Source organism: Periplaneta americana, chromosome 3 (assembly GCF_040183065.1).
Source record: "Periplaneta americana isolate PAMFEO1 chromosome 3, P.americana_PAMFEO1_priV1, whole genome shotgun sequence".
Lineage (NCBI taxonomy): Eukaryota > Metazoa > Arthropoda > Insecta > Blattodea > Blattidae > Periplaneta > Periplaneta americana.
In genome coordinates, this window is record NC_091119.1 from 168,549,924 (window position 1) to 168,566,500 (window position 16,577).

A 16,577-nucleotide genomic window follows, 5' to 3' on the forward strand; every position below is an offset into this window, starting at 1 on the left:
AGTTAACACCCTGAATACATATAGGCCTACTCGACCACGAGAAATTATTCCTTAAATTCAGCAAAAAAGATGTTACTTGTCTTCATATAAAAATGTTGAGTAGAGCGACGAAACACGCACATTTAAATGAGAATGTTTGTTGTGACGTCTCTGAAGTCTGCAGAGACAGGTGGAAAAGAGCCATTTCCTGTACCTGATGGAAACTTCTGGCCTGAAGCAGAGTGGAATCAAGCCAGCCATTAGCGAATATCCAGTCTACATGATATAGTTCTCTTTATAATAAGATTTCACTGGATCATAAAGTTTACACTTCTCCCCCCTCTCTATGTGCACCCCAAGTTCATAAAGTTCCTTCTCTCTTGAAAATTAAGCTATATGATACTAAGTAAGAAATAAAGGCAGTAAGAACTTATATACAGCTTCCAGGAATGCAGCAGAAACGTTCGAACACGTGCTTGTAACACTTAATAGGCGATTAAACTTTAAATGTAGATAAAGAAAAAACTTCGTATAATAATGTAAACTGCAATTACATAGACTATACTTTAACCCTTTGCAGCACAGCAAGCCAAAAAATGAAAAAAATATATATAATTTTTATGGTTAAAAATGCGTTCCGGCGCCGGGGATCGAACTCGGGTCCTTGGTTCTACGTACCAAGTGCTCTCACCACTGAGCTACGCCGAAGTTCAATCCACACCACCGGATCGATTCCCTGCTCTCTAGTGTCTTTCCCTTTTCCCTGATAACCATTGTTACCATAACATAAAATTTGTAGGACCAAAAATTAATCTTTGCATAGATAATTTTTTATGTTTTCATATCAGGGATCATAACACAGCTTCGATCAATTTTTTTTTTCAAAATGTTGACACTGCACACAATTTAAAAAAAATTATGTCACTCTGAGCGATCAATACGCCACAGATAGGATTTTGATATATACCATTTTGCATAATGTGACATTTACAACGGTTTTACTAATCTTAATCATGAATGCCAGATAAGCTATTTTTGATGTAACTTCTTTGGACAGCAACACTGCAGCTGAAAAAATTAGGAGAGAACAAATGGCTGCAGAAACTAGTAATTTTTCTTCCTACAATCGAGCTAGTTCTTATTTGAAAATATAGTTGTCACCTCTATGTATCCTCAAGAGGTTGCTGCATGGTGGAACATCTGTGCTGTAATTTATTTATTTATTTATTTATTTATTTGTTACTGCTAGTAAGTTTGAAATGAATACAAATTAATAAATACAATGAAAGATAAATTAGCCCACTCCTGAATGAGTGAGACTCATGCTCAGGAGGGGATTCCAATGCAGACAAAAATAAATTTAAAATTGAGAGTGAATACAGATTAAATAGTGTCTAATATGTTTAAACCCAAACTATAAATCCAATACATTTTTTTTTATTTTTTTTATTAATTTGGAGGGGATTTTTGGTTGAAATATTATTGGAATAAAATGTGTTTAATAATCCTGGACCTTGACTCATGCTATGATAAAAAGCTGCATTGGTTTTACATTTTGGTTCAGACAAACGCAGAGAATTCATAATTTTTAGTTCTATATTTATGTATATACCTTCCAAAGTTATTAAGATTTCTATGAAAATATTTTAATAAAATAAAATAATACATTTGTTTAATGTTGAAAACTTTGAAATGTTTAAACAACAATTCAGTTGGGTAATCTTTCTGCTTTTTTAAACAAATTTTAATGCTTTTTTTCTGAAGTAAAATTAACGGATAATGGTTGGATTTATAAGTACCACCCCAACCTATAATACCATACATAAATATAGATTCAAATAATGCTAAACAAATTACACGTAAACAGTTAATTGACAATATATTTCTTAGAATAATAAAGTAACATAATGTTGTACGTAATTTATTACAAATATAATGAATATGATTATTCCATTTTAAATGCTTATCAATAATTATACCTAAGTATTTAACCTCCTTAACTTCATTAATAACTGAACAGTTGCAATTTATATCTGAACAATCAGAATTATGCATTTTAATTTGTAGTATAGATGAAATTGGTTTATTACCTTTATTATTTAAAGAAAATGGGATAGCTATTGTTGTTGAGAAAGAAAGAAAACTGTGGTTCTTCTGAGCAACCACTATGCTGCAAAGGGTTAAATATTCTTGCACATTCTTCGACTGAATTTCTCAACGTAACATTTAACGGACACAAAATTAAGCTCTCATAGTGTGAAAAGAGTACGACTTTAAACATGTATTAAGTAAACAGAGGACAAAATATACAGAACGTACGAAGAACAATGCCACATAAGAGATTAAAGTTTACAGTTGCTTCAACATAACATCACGGCTGAGCCTCTATATTTTTTTCATTTTTTGACGTGAAACGTTTTTATTCGTCCTGCAATTAGAGAAGAATTGTGTCGTTTGAACATGTTTTTCCTCCATCACTGTATCATGTACAGGGACATCATTTTATTTTTACTTCAATTTTTATTGTACCTGAGTTTTTTAATGTACTTCACTCCCACCCCTTCTACTAATGAAGTTCCAACTGTCCTCCTCACTGAACCAAGGCCGCATATAGTAAGCAGTACTGAGTTAGTGAATATAGTTTGTTCCAGAAAAATGTTCGCGTTTTCCAGTGACGAAAGAGCTTTCAATATTGAATCATATTTTCGCACAAGTACTATCGTCCGTTTGCCTACGTTGTATCCCGATTTCCCCCACCTGCTTCTGCTCGCCCCTCTGTAAAGACTAGTAATATTATACAACTATAACGTACGTAATATTATACAACTATTTAAAATAACTTAAATAAAAGGCCCTCGTTAAGTAATTAACTGTCACGTGATTTCCTCCCTTTCTACGATCCTACGACATAACCACTTGGACGGACAGTAGATAGCATGTCTGAGTAATTTTATCTTTTCGGATAGGGCAGAAGTAAAGATTGAATTTACAGTACGTAAGTTACTCTTTCATAGAGTAGGTACAGAATTATTTCAACATGAGTTAATAGTACGAAGGACGAAACTTGTAATTGGAATTAGATGCAATATTCTATAGTGCGATAATATGCACAAAAGAACTGAAGCCTGTATCGAAATGAACGGTCACCATTTTCAAAAATTTGTTTAAATATCCATATTATGATTATTTTTCAATTTAACTTCATTCTCTATTTTGTACGCTAATATGCTGTAGACAGTATAATATACACTGAATAATGAAACGTTCGCATGGATACGATAACTCAGTTCGTGAGTAAAAACACTTATTGTTAATACTGTATTTTGATTAAAGAAAAACCTAATGAAAATTGCGATATTTCCTAGTTTACGTAAATGGGTGAACTACTTTTCTTACACCCTATACCTAGTAAAGTGATTTGTTTGTATTTTACGCCAGTATCATTGAACTCCAGTCGTGGAAGGGGGTAGCAAACTTTATTTCCGGTTCTCAAACGTTAATCCAAATGTATAGCCAGGTTAATATTAAAAATTTTAGTAAAAATAAAATGATGTCCCTGTACAATAATGAAAACTGATGTGTAAAACACTGTTCTTCTGCTATATGAAAAAAAAAAAATATTTTTACAACTTAAAAAAATTATTTGTTTATTTTTTTTTTTCAAAATTCATAATGGTGGTAGTTTACTGTGCAGGGATGACGCGTTTCCCTCATAACTCATGTTTTACCTTTTTCATGTTCTCTCTCTTTTATTTTATTGTTGAAACTCATCTTACAATAAATTAATTATTATTAATTATAATTAGATTACCTGACATTCGTCTTACAGTTGGGGAAAACCTAGAAAAAAACCTACCAGGTAATCAGCCCAAGCGGGGATCGAACCCGCGCCCGAACGCAACTCCGGATCGTCAGGAAAGCGCCTCGGCCGACCAAGCTACGCCGGTGGCTGATATTTGTATTAGATCTAATTTTCTATTTGAACTCCGAGTTATATCAATCTTGATGGTTTTGAAGCATCCTATTCATGTCAACATACGCTTCCTATGAAATTTAGACTGCCCTTTGCGTTATAGGAAGGAAAGCGCGATTTCCGTTCTGTAGCCTATACACACACAGTACAAACAGGAGTAATATCTGCCCAGTGGATTTCACAGACGCTGATATGCTATGACTGAGTAGTCGGCATCCCTTTGAATCCTTACAAGGGTATAAAAAGATTGCAGACTGGAATTTCAAGGATTTTGATTATTAATTTCTGTATAGTTGTAGGCACTGCAAAATACAAAGGGGCTCCGTCCGCCTCAATGCGCACAGCATGTCTTTGTATCTCAAGAACTATATCCAAGAATTCTGTTGAGAGGAGACTCTTTGAATAAATATGTATACATAGGCCTACTACAAAATATATCCTATATATCGTTGTTTCTGCAAAACGTAACTGAAAGAAATGTCCACACTTTGAGTGCTCCTGAGTGCCAGCGATTATTGCTGATGTGGTTAAACTTCATTTAAAACATTTGGTACACACAAAAATGAAATCAGTTATTAAGCAGTCCTTGTAATTTCAAATGAGACTTAATTTGTAAACGTTACGATTTGAATAGACTGTCATTAATTTTGAAGGAATTTACATAAAAGGATAGCTTCTTATAGGCCTACTGTAATAATTTCTAATGTTTTATACTTTGTTTATGTCCGTCGAGTTAGCTCTGTGGTAGCGTGTCCGCCTCCAGACTAGCCGGCCCAGGTTCGATTCCCGGCGGAGTCAGAAATTTTCATGTAAAATTTCTACCGCGAGACTTGGAGAGATGGCGGTGAGCAACTTCTAATCACTAGATTGTGGACCAATATGTCTGGGTTAAATCCCAAATCTCTCCGCAGTGCATATGAAGAGGAAGCAAATGTCACTGTTGATAGTGATTCGTCTGTCGGGCGGGGACGTTAAGACTGGCGGCCTCCTTGGTGTTATTCGACAGAGTGCCGACACCGGGTTTCCCCTTCTCCCTTCCTCACCTTCATCATCACTCATTCCAGACACTACACTTACAAGAACACTTACCCTAGTACACGACAAAATTCTCCACAGATATAAATCATGTACAGTGTGGTCCGCCGAAGTGGAATAAAACTATAAAATGTGTCACAGTCCTGCCATCTATCCGCAATATGCGGAACCCGAATCACGTAAAGTGAAGAGCGTAGGTATTGGATACATGCATACAGTCCACAGCTGTGGAGTAACTGTCAGCGCGTCTGGCCGCGAAACCAGGTGGCCCGGGTTCGAATCGCTTGAGGTTTTTTCCGGGGTTTTCCCTCACCCCAATACGAACAAATGCTGGGTAACTTTCGGTGCTGGACCCCGGACTCATTTCACCGGCATTATCACCTTCATATTCAGACGCTAAATAACCTAGATGTTGATACAGCGTCGTAAAATAACCCAATAAAATAAATAAATACATGCATACATATCTTGTTTATGAAATTTTAATTCTACGCGAGTCGCTCCGAAAGTAATTTCTCCATTTATTTTCATGGGAACTACAACCGATACAGAGAGCATAACAACACAGTTAAATATAGCAATATTTCGGCTACAAAACAGTTGTTTTTCCACATAATCACCACCATTCGTTAGGCATTTTTGTCAGCGATGAACAAGAGCCTGTATGCCGCGGTCGTAGAAATCTGAACCATCCGGGGCAAGCCGCTTTGTTACAGCTGCGATGTCAGCATCCTTGTCTAGAAAATATTGCCCACATAGTCCATCTTCCATAGGTTCAAAGAAAAGGAAGTCTAAATCCGGACTATATGGTGGATGTGGGAAGTCAGTCGAGCCAAATTTTGCAACGAGCTCTGTGGTCGCGAAACTGGTGTGGAGACTGGTCTTATCGTGTTGCAAGAGAAAGGTTCTCTACTCTCGCCTGACTCCAGAAAGTCAGGCTTTCAGCTTAGCCAGCGCCTTCTTGTAGCGTTCATAATAGACAGTATATCCAGGTTCCAGAGCATCCAAAAAAAAAAAAAAACCACGTCCCATCTATCCCAAAAAAATGTATAGGCTATATTCAAAGTTATATGAAAATACAAAAGTCTCTGATAATGCATCAAAGAAAAAGCAGCATTTCTTTGGACCTCTGGAAAAATAACTAAGGAAGAGACTTGTGAAGTGCTTTGTATGGAGTGTGAAATTGTATGGGGCAGAAACATGGACACTACGACGAAGTAAAGAGAAGCATTTGAAATGTGAATATGGAGAAGAATGGAACGTGTGAAGTGGACAGACAGACTAAGAAACGAAGTTGCGTTGGAAAGAGTGGGTGAAGAAAGAATGATGCTGAAACTTATCAGGAAGAGGAAAAGAAAATAGTTGGGGTCACTGGCTGAGAAGAAACTGCCTACTGAAAGGAATGGTGAAGAAGATATCAGATCATAGACGACATTAAGATATGTGGATCTTATGAGGAAACGAAGAAGAAGACAGAAAATAGAAAAGATTGGAGAAAGCTGGGTTTGCAGTGAAAGACCTGCCCTTGGGCAGAACAATGAATGAATGACATTTAAATTTATGGTTTTTATTTAACGACACTCGCAACTGCAGAGGTTTTATCAGCGTCGCAGGTGTGCCGGAATTTTGTCCCGCAGGAGTTCTTTTACATGCCATGAGCCTGTCGCATTTAAACACATTTAAATGTCATCGACCTGGGCCGGGATCGAACCCGCAACCTCGAGCATGGAAGGCCAGAGCTATACCAACTACGCTACCGAGGCTAAAGAATGAATGCACAAAATATTTAGATTAACGTAAATATGTACTGTAACTATAAAAACAAAGTATGAAACCAACGATTACATTATAATATAGTTCGAAATTTTGCAACAAGTATTTACATTGCAAAAAATTATATCTCAGTTATGCAAATCTGGCTTTCAGGTAGTAGCTCCCTGTAAAGCAGGTTTGAATAATTTCAAGGAAAAAATTGTTCCGGGGAGAGCATTCGTGCGCTAAACGAAGGGTCCCGGGATCGATACCCGGTCCGGAACAATTTTTCCTTAAAATTATTCAAACCTGCTTTACAGGGAGCTACTACCTGAAAGCCAGATTTGCATAATACATTTGTTACTGGAGGTACGTTAACAGAAAGCCACAATTTATGTCATACAGAATTGTGTGCACTCAAAGTTGGGTTCTGGCGTCTTGTCAGCCCATTTGAGTTGTGTGAATATAAGGGAAAAATTGTGACGATGTCATGTATAGTTCCTGGATAGCTCAGTCGGGAGAGCATTCCTGCGCTAAACGAAGGATCCAGGGATCGATACCCGGCCTCGGAACAATTTTTCCTTGAAATTATATCTCAGTTGGTCCAAAGAATATTCAATATTCAATGTCCTTCGGTGTTACGTGCAACAGAGATCGATTAGTGATATTTTGTCTGATTAGTGGAATATGTAGCTAATCAGCTATTTATGCATTGGAGGGGGAAAGGAACTGGCCACCTATCCCATTATCTCCCGGCCTAGTTGCCTCATGAGCGATTCCTTATTGGTGTTACTTATGAGGTTTAAACTTGTCTTTGAACAGTTGACAATTAATGTTTGAGGAGAAAAATTCGCTCCGGCGCCGGGATCGAACCCGGGTCCTTTGTTCTACGTACCAGGCGCTCTGATCACTGAGCTACGCCGAATTCAATCCACAGCACCGAATCGAATCTTCCTCCTTCAGTGTTTCCCTTTGTGGCCTGACTCCAAGTTAGGCATATACGTTGACGTATATATTTTATTGGGTTATTTTAGAACGCTGTATCAACATCTAGGTTATTTAGCGTCTGAATGATATGAAGGTGATAATGCCGGTGAAATGAGTCCGGGGCCCAACACCGAAAGTTATCCAGCATTTGCTCGTATTGGGGTGAGGGAAAACCCCGGAAAAAATCTCAACCAGGTAACTTGCCCCAACCGGGATTCGAACCCGGGCCACCTGGTTTCGCAGCCAGACGCCCTGACCGTTACTCCACAGGTGTGGTTGACGTATATATCTAGTGTCAACTGCCATTATACTAGGAGCGCACTCTGTTGAGTGACTTATTTGGCCGGGATTCCGCAGTTAGAGGCACTGCTAGCTATGAGCGGAATCCCGGCCAAATAAGTCATTCAACTGAGTGCTCTTCTAGTATAAGGGCAGTTGACACTAGACATAGCCTATACGTCAACATATATGCCTAACTTGGAGTCAGGCCACAAAGGGAAACACTGAGGGAGGAAGGTTCGATCTGGTGTTGTGGATTGAATTCGGCGTAGCTCAGTGGTCAGAGCGCTTGGTACGTAGAATCAAGGACCCGGGTTCGATCCCCGGCGCCGGAGCGAATTTTTCTCCTCAAATATTGTCAACATTACAGAGATTATTCTGTAGGACAAATTAATAAATCCGTAATATTTAGACAGTTGACTAGACAACAAGAGTCAAAGATAATATCTAAATGACAACATATATCTGTGACAAAATATCAGATTATGATTTTCGGCCATCTCAATAAACAGAAGACATCACATTGAGGATAGGCTAGAGATAGACGAACGTATTATATCCCCTGAACGTTAATCGAACCTTATGTCGTTGTTTCGATGCAGCTTTGAAGCCGCACAGATTGGCTGTTGCGTACACTGCAGCCAACATTAAAGTTGTCTAACTTCCTTAATTGTGTTCGATGCAGCTTAGAGCACTAAATAAGGACACTTGTGTAGTGAACAGTCTACTCTGTGTGTTGCCACTTCGTGGAAACGAGGTTGAAATTGGATTAATTTGCGAAGACTGCGACTGCTTTCAAATAAAGTTGATTATCTTGTTTTCTTTAATTAGCAAAACCCCTCTGAAATGATAATTAACTTCTATAAAAAGCACCTAGCCATTAAACCCCACAAGAGTGAGAAAATGAAATGTCAACAGAGAGACCTAGAGTGCACTGAGGATGCGCATACAGTCGCGGTTAAACAATGAGTCCTTTGAGATTCAATTTCTCTTTCACTCTACAGCTGCAATACAAGATGCAACGCTCTAGATTAAAGTTGTTTAATATTAACTACCCTGCTGCAATAAAATCAGGAAACTTCAAGTAATAACATCATAGATAGATGAAGCTGTCATAGCCAGCAGAAATCAATGGAAATTTTCTTCATCGTACTATTAAAATTCTGGCAGAAATACATACCTTATTTGTTATCAATAAATCAATCAATCGTTTATTAATGTCATGAGCAACAGTTTGTTGCAATAGACATAAAATATACTAAAGTACAAGAGATATAAAATAATATTTGACATAAAATGTAAAATCATATGAATACAACAATACAAATGAAATAACAATACTGCTAATAATAATAACAATACTTACTTACTGGCTTTTAAGGAACCCGGAGGTTCATTGCCGCCCTCACATAAGCCCGCCATTGGTCCCTATCCTGAGCAAGATTAATCCAGTCTCTACCATCATATCCCACAACCCTCAAATCTATTTTAATATTATCTTCCCATCTACGTCTCGGCCTCCCCAAAGGTCTTTTCCCCTGTGGCCTCCCAACTAACACTCTATATGCATTTCTGGATTCGCCCATACGTGCTACATGCCCTGCCCATCTCAAACGTCTGGATTTAATGTTCCTAATTATGTCAGGTGACGGATACAATGCGTGCAGTTCTGCGTTGTGTAACTTTCTCCATTCTCCTGTAACTTCATCCCTCTTAGCCCCAAATATTTTCCTAAGAACCTTATTCTCAAAAACCCTCAAACTCTGTTCCTCTCTCAAAGTGAGGGTCCAAGTTTCACAGCCATACAGGACAACCGGTAATATAACTGTTTTATAAATTCTAACTTTCAGATTTTTTGACAGCAGACTAGACGACAAAAGCTTCTCAACTGAATAATAACAGGCATTTCCCATATAATAATAACAATAACCAATATTAATAATAATCGTAATAAAATAAAGCAATGCCGCTTAGAAATTTAGAATGCATTTACAGTGGAGTCAAGAAATTCACAAAACTATAGAATGGATGGTTGATTAACCAGTTATGCAAAACAGATGTAAATTGTATATAACTTTAATCATGTGCCTTTTGTGGTAACTTATTAAACAAGATAGAATTGAATTAAATAGCATAGAATTGAACCATTTACTTAATCTAACTCTAGGTTCTGAAAGACAATACGACCCTCCCAAAATACTAACATTGTAACTCAATTTTTATGGTTTTGAGTTATGCTAGTTAATATGGTCTGAAATTGTTTCTTTTTCTTCCAGTACTATCATTGTAGCTCTAAACTTTCCCAATCGTATGTAAAATCTTATTGTTACTATCTGTATACATAGATTTACATGATCATTTTAAAACTTCATTTGCTTCTTCTGAAAAATTGAAGAAAGTGAGTTACAATGTTAATACTTGTGAGGGTCGAAATTGTACCTTGTATTATAGTGTGAATTTTTGTTTTCGGTTGATAAGTATTAAGGTTTTTCTTAATTTTCATTAGACATTGGAATATAAATATATATATGATATATATATATATATATATATATATATATATATATCATATTCCAGGCACGAAATTAGGCCATTGTTGGCTTGTTTCGGTTCCAGCCATACAGGATCCAATAGACGTTTGTATGGACGTCCAGGTCGTCGTCGTCGTCCTTGAGGGTGGTATTTTAGCATTTCTTGGGGTGTCCGGCCAGTTTCCATACGAGAAATGTGTTCAAGCTATCTATTTCTGTATTCTGTAATTTTTTCTTCTAATGGTTGCATGTTGAGTTCCTCCAGTATATCCTCGTTCCTCTTGTGGTTCAGAAGTGTGTATCCTGCAGTTCGTCGCAGATATTTCATTTCAGCTGCCCTTAATCTGCTGATATATCTTTGTTTTAGAACCCAAATTTCGCTTCCATAGAGGAGAGTTGGTGTATATATATATATATATATATATGACAATATATATATATATATATAATTTAACTGTCATATATATATATATATATATATATATATATGACAGTTAAATTTTTTCTTCAATAAATAGTGGTCTACAGTGAGCGTCATATGCAGACCCTGTTGAAATGTGTACATATTATTTTTTTTTTTTTGTCGAATGAAAATATTGGATATGTTACTGCTATTTTCCCAAATATAAATACCATATGATCCTACTATTGAAGAAGGCGTAATAAGAATTTATGAGGTAGAATTTTGGTAGTAAAGGTTCTAAATGTCTTAATAAATAAATTATTCTTGATAGCATAATACTTAGCAAATTAATTTGTGTTCATCCCATGCTAGTTTAGAATCCAATGTAAGTCCTAACAATTTTATATGTGACTGAGCTTCGGCGTTCGATGTAAGCGACCATGGAATCAGTTCCATCATCTTTATGCACAAACACTGTTTAAAGAAAAGAAAGTTATTCTACGTGTCAATTACTTATCCAAGATCGATTCGACCAAATATATTAATATCAGCCATGAGACATTTAGGTAAGATCTTTTTTGCGTCTGTATACTTGTATTGTAAGGCATAACGCTGCAAGCCGGAAGATCGCGGATTTGATTCCCGATGAAGTCATAGATTTTTCCATTGATCCAATCCTTCCAGCCTCACTATGACCCTGGGTCTACTCAGCCTGTAACAAATGAGTACCAGGAGCATTTCCTTGTGGACAAAGGCGGCGGGCACGCAGGACTGACATCCATACTGCCATTAATGCCGATTGTCTGTAAAGTTGGGAGCCTTAACCTCTCGCCAGCTTCTAAGTCGATTTGGTTTTCATGGGGTTGACTTTACCTTTATACTTGCATTGTAACAGCAAGGCTTAGTGCATGCATTTAATTTTGATTATGATGAAGTTAGAATAGTGGTATGCTGACATAGGACAGTGGAATGCTGACTAGGATATTCAAATTCTGACGTATGACAGTGGAATGTTGAAGCAGTATAGTGAAATGCTGACAGGATAGCGGAATGCTGACGTAAGTTAATGGAATGCTCACGTAGGATAATGGAATGCTAACGTGGGACATGAAACTACCTCGAGAAAATCTGTCCATACACAGACTTTGTCTTACACACATTTCTCTTGAACTCCCCAGAATTTCAATTTTAGTCTTCGGCATAGAAAAATAGGAAGGACGGGGGAAAAGAGAGGAGAAAGGACGAGGAAAAAAAGGAAGAAGGCGAGGAACATGAAGAAGGGAGGGAGGACGAGGAAGAATAGAGAAGGACAACGAAGAAGAAGGGAAGAGGAAAGGCAAGAGCGAAGGAAATAGAAAGGGCGAGGAAGAGAGTAGAAAGGACAAAGAAGAAAAATCGACAGCAAAAATGAGGAAGAAGGGAGCAGGAAGGAGAAAAGGTGATGAAGGACGAGGAAGGAGGTAGGAGGAAGGGCGACGACGAAAGAAAGAGGAAAGACGAGAAAGAAGAAAACGTGATTAAGGACGGGAAGAAAGGAGGAGGAAGGGCGAGGACAAAGGAAGGACGAGGAAGAAGAAAATGATTAAGGACGGGGAAGAAAGGAGGAGGAAGGGTAAGGACAAAGTAAGGACGAGGAAGAAGAAAACGTGATTAAGGACGGGGAAGAAAGGAGGAGGAAGGGCGAGGACAAAGAAAGGACGAGGAAGAAGAAAACGTGATTAAGGACGGGGAAGAAAGGAGGAGGAAGGGTGAGGACAAAGGAAGGACGATGAAGAAGAAAAGAGGAAGAACGAGGAAGGAGAAAAAGGTGATGAAGGACGTGGAAGAAGAGAAGAAGAGCGAGGAAAGATAAAAAAGTAATGAAGAAAGGAGGAAAGGCGAGGAACAATGGAGGAAGGACGACGAAGAAGAAAAATTGGTGAAGATTGAAGAAGAGAAGAGGAAGAGGGAGGAAGGAGAAAAATGATGAAAGATAAGGAAGAAATAAGAAAGGACGAGTACGAAAAAAGGACGAAGGACATACGATGAAGGACGAGGAAGAAGAGTAGAGAAAGGGCGAGGAAGGAGAAAAAGTTCATGGATGAAGAAGGAGGAAGGGCAAGGGTAAATGGAGGAAGGACGACGAAGAAGAAAAGTTCATGAAGAATGAAGAAGAGAAGAGGAAGAGAGAGGAAGGAAGGAGAAAAATGTGATGAAAGGTGAGGAAGAAAGAAGAAAGGGCGAGGATGAAAGAAGGATGAAGAAGAATAGGTGATGAAGGAAGAGGAGGAAGAAGAGGCGAGAAAGAAGAAAAAGTTGATGGATGAAGGAGGAAGAGCAAGGACAAATGGAGGAAGGACGAGGAAGAAGAAAAGGTGATGAAGGACGTGGAAGATGAGAAGAGGAAGAGCGACGAAGGAGAAAAAAGTGATAAAGGATGAAGAAGAAAGGAGAAAGGGCGAGGACAAAAGAAGAACGGGGAAGGAGAAAAGGCGAAAGAAGAGGAAGAGCGAGGATGAAGAAAAAATGGTGATGAAGATGGAGGATGAGGAAGAAGAGAGGTGGGAAAAGGTTGACCGTTAAGGAAGCAAAATAAAAGCAGGAAGATGAGATAAAGAACAAGTAGGTCTATAAAATGAAGTGCAGGAAGAAAAAAAGAGGAGAAAAGAACGAGGGGAACAAGAGAAAATGAATGTGCGCATTAATATTATTTATGCAATTATTAACTACGATATGCAAGCGCCCCTAACGTACAATCACAGCACTCATGTGAAGAATCACTGTCTAAACCATCACCACGTTTTACCACCCCAAAGGAGTGTAACAGCCAGATAAATATGTGAGTCAGGTCACAGAGACGTAACACACAATTCGGTTCCATCCTTTCATCCATTACATTATTCAGAAACTCAGCAGGCGGACCGTCGCGCGTAATGGACAGCACATTCGCTTCTCTCAGGAACTTTCTCGCGCCTAAATTCAGGCTATCGGTAGACAGGATAAAGACCGATTCTAATCTATACCTTCACAAATGAATTCTGTGCGTTTCAAATTAAATTCCTGATAACTTGCCACATATATTAAAAATTGTTAAATACAAATAGCTAGAACATCATATTATTATAATTTCTAAAATATTTGAACGCTTAATATATAATAGAATGTTACAATTTTTATTAAAATTTAATTTAATTACTCCTGATCAACATGGTTTTCTCCCTGGTAAATCAACAGGAACTGCTCTTTACGAATTTAATAATTATATTCATGAAAACCTTAGAGTCTTCTCGACTCCTCCTGCACTGCGAAATGACACAGTTCATTTCAATGTGCAGATTTACACCAACCGTCTCCTCCTCGTCCCGTCCCGTGATCATTTGATCACATTTCCGTCCCCCTCGCGTATGTGGTACCTAAGAGGTTACGTCCATTTTCGATTTTCACCTTCAAAATTTTAAAATATTCTAGAGCTCCTTCAGTGGAGCAATGTAACCCGGAGTGAGACTAGTGGCCAACAGGCTTGGAGCTCACATATTTAGTTTCTTGCAGCCCTGAACCACTTGCAAGGACGCGTTTGCGTACCTTTTAAATTTGTCCTCGCAATTCACCTCTTTCAATTCAATTCAATGAAAACCTTGATATAGGTAAACATGTAGCTGTATTATTTTTTTATTTATCTAAGGCATTTGATAGTTTGGATATTAATTATATATGTATATAATTAGAAGCCTTAGGTTTTAGAGGCGCATTTTTAGCATTTTTAAAATCATACTTGTCTAATCGAAAAATATGTGTAAATATTAATGGTATTCTTTCTAATGAGTTTTATATAAATATGGGAGTCCCTCAGGGTTCTGTACTTGGACCTCTTATATTTTTACTTCACATCAATGATTTCACTAATTATATAAAGGAAGGTAAATTTCTATTATATGCAGACGATACTTCTATTACTGTTTGTTCGGAGTCTTGTGATGATTTGATAAGTAAAGTTGACATTGCTATATCTCAGTTCAAAACGTGGTGTGATTATAACAAATTAATTGTTAATATTAATAAGACTGTATGTTTAAAATTTTTAATAGACCTATGAATATAAATTTTCCATGTCAGTTGGGGATATACTGACCCAAAGCCAACACAGTATTAAATTTCTTGGCATAATTATGGATAATCTATTGACTCGGAACGAACATTCTGATTTTATTGCCAAAAAACCTTGTTCTGCTAGTTTTTCTATTTTGCAACTGAGAGATATACTAAACACCAAAATATTGATTTCAATTTACTATTCAGTTGCTTATGTATATCTCAGTTATGCCGTTTTCTTATGGGGTAACTCTACCAATGTTAATAGGATATTTATTGCACAAAAAAGAACTATACTATCCCTTTTTAAATTAAAGAGTTTTGATTCATGCAAACCTTATTTTAAACAATAAAAAATTTTAACATTTCCATCAATTTATATTTACAAATGCCTAATTTTCTTGAAACAGAATGAGAATAAATACAATAAGAATTTAGATTATCATAATTATAATACACGAAATGCACATCTGTTCTCAATAAAAAATCATAGACTTGTGAAATATGAAAAATCGCCTGCATATACTGGCATTGTGTTTTTTAATAAATTACCATTGCAGATAAAATCTTTACCTTATGCAAAATTTAAAGTGAAACTTAAACAGATTTTAATGTTATTCTGTTTTTTATTTATTATGTAATTGACGTGTACATCCATGTACAGAATAAATAAATAATCAATCAATCTACACTGTATATGAGCCTTTATGGTTTCTGTCTTATTTATCAGGAAAGAATAAGTTAATAAAGTCTGTGTGATGTATCTTGTCTCACTGTGAAAAGAGAGACAAAGAAGATATGTCTTAAGTTGTCTGTATTGTTATGGTGATGGGAGTGGAGAAATATCGTCCATCCATCCAGTGGCGGAAGGGACTAGTTGATACATTCTGTAGCACAAAATAAAATAACAAAATATCTCTCTTCGTACTGTGTAGTTCCGTCACTGAGCTTTCTTTCAAGAAACTGAGTTCTTGTAGCCTGTACAATAACAAGGTTTTGAAAGGAATCCTGAAAATTTACAACCCTCCTATAATCTCCACCCTCATTTGAAGGGACTTGGTTTTATTGCTACTGAGACAAGATAAACCTTACCAGGTATAATATTTATTCTAATAGGCCTATAAGAATGTTGTGCGTTGAGAACGAATAATTCAGTATGTTACGGAAATAGCTATTTGGGATGAAAGTCCTACACGACAGACATGAATACAATGAGTTGTCAATGTAAGGTAGAAAGAGTAGGTACCTTCTACGCAATCAATCAAGGACGTACAGTACCTATTACTCTCCCTCAATGTATCATTCCGAAACACCTGTCAGCAGAACAGTCAGTTGTGCAGCTGGACGTGGAAACACGAAGCTCGGGTAAGGTTCGGCTATTCTAGCTTGCGTAGCCGTGTGAAAAAATAATTCTCGAAGTTAAAAGTATCGATTATATCACAGTTTAATCACAATTTAAACGTAGGCATCAATGATACTATCTGCATTCAAAAACAATTTTAATGATACTTGATCTTTAATGGTGTAACAATGTTCCTCTTTGTGAGATGGTGTGAACTTTTCGTTCCTT